A 213-nucleotide genomic window follows, 5' to 3' on the forward strand; every position below is an offset into this window, starting at 1 on the left:
ATTCCTAAACACATTCTCACACACACTTGTTCAAACAGCTGTCTTCAAGAGAGATATGTGCTCCTACAAGGCTCACACCTGTGAACGCGTCACTGACCAGCACAGAGCCGGCTCACGTAAGGGCCCAATTAAAGTATTTCAGATGTGACTGCATCAAAATGTTTAAGTACTAAATTTAAACAATCCTTCTAATGAAGGAAATTCTGTTTCAAA

This window comes from Galeopterus variegatus, unplaced genomic scaffold (genome assembly GCF_000696425.1).
Source record: "Galeopterus variegatus unplaced genomic scaffold, G_variegatus-3.0.2 Scaffold18547, whole genome shotgun sequence".
NCBI lineage: Eukaryota > Metazoa > Chordata > Mammalia > Dermoptera > Cynocephalidae > Galeopterus > Galeopterus variegatus.